This window comes from Lagopus leucura, unplaced genomic scaffold (genome assembly GCF_019238085.1).
Source record: "Lagopus leucura isolate 7727_CA_CO unplaced genomic scaffold, USGS_WTPT01 33621-0_obj-0_obj, whole genome shotgun sequence".
NCBI classification, from domain to species: Eukaryota; Metazoa; Chordata; class Aves; order Galliformes; family Phasianidae; genus Lagopus; species Lagopus leucura.
Genome location: NW_024967739.1, coordinates 4,013 through 4,592, shown reverse-complemented (window position 1 = coordinate 4,592; position 580 = coordinate 4,013).

Sequence of the window (580 nt, the reverse complement as noted above, 5' to 3'; positions counted from 1 at the left end):
ACTTATGGGGTGGGCAGCTATGGGGTGGGCAGCTATGGGGTGGCAGCCATGGGGTGGGCAGCTATGGGGTGGGCAGCTATGGGGTGGCAGCTATGGGGTGGCAGCCATGGGGTGGCAGCCATGGGGTGGGCAGCTATAGGGTGGGCAGCTATGGGGTGGCAGCTATGGGGTGGCAGCCATGGGGTGGCAGCCATGGGGTGGCAGCCGTGGGGTGGGCAGCCATGGGGTGGGCAGCTATGGGGTGGCAGCTATGGGGTGGCAGCTATGGGGTGGCAGATATAGGGATGGCAGCTATGGGGTGGGCACTTATGGGGTGGGCAGCTATAGGGTGGGCACTTATGGGGTGGGCACTTATGGGGTCACCCCCAACTTCAGGACTGACCTTAAAACTGAAGACAAATTTCCCTCCTTTGTAGAAACCCTGTAAGAGAGACGGATGGCATCAGGGACGCAGGGGGCGCAAAGGGGAAACGGAGGGGAAATGGGGGGAGGGAAGAAAGGGGGGGGGAACCCAGATGGGGGGGATTTGGGGTCGGGGGGGAAGGGGAAAAATGCGAACCTCGTCTGGGCAGATGAGGAG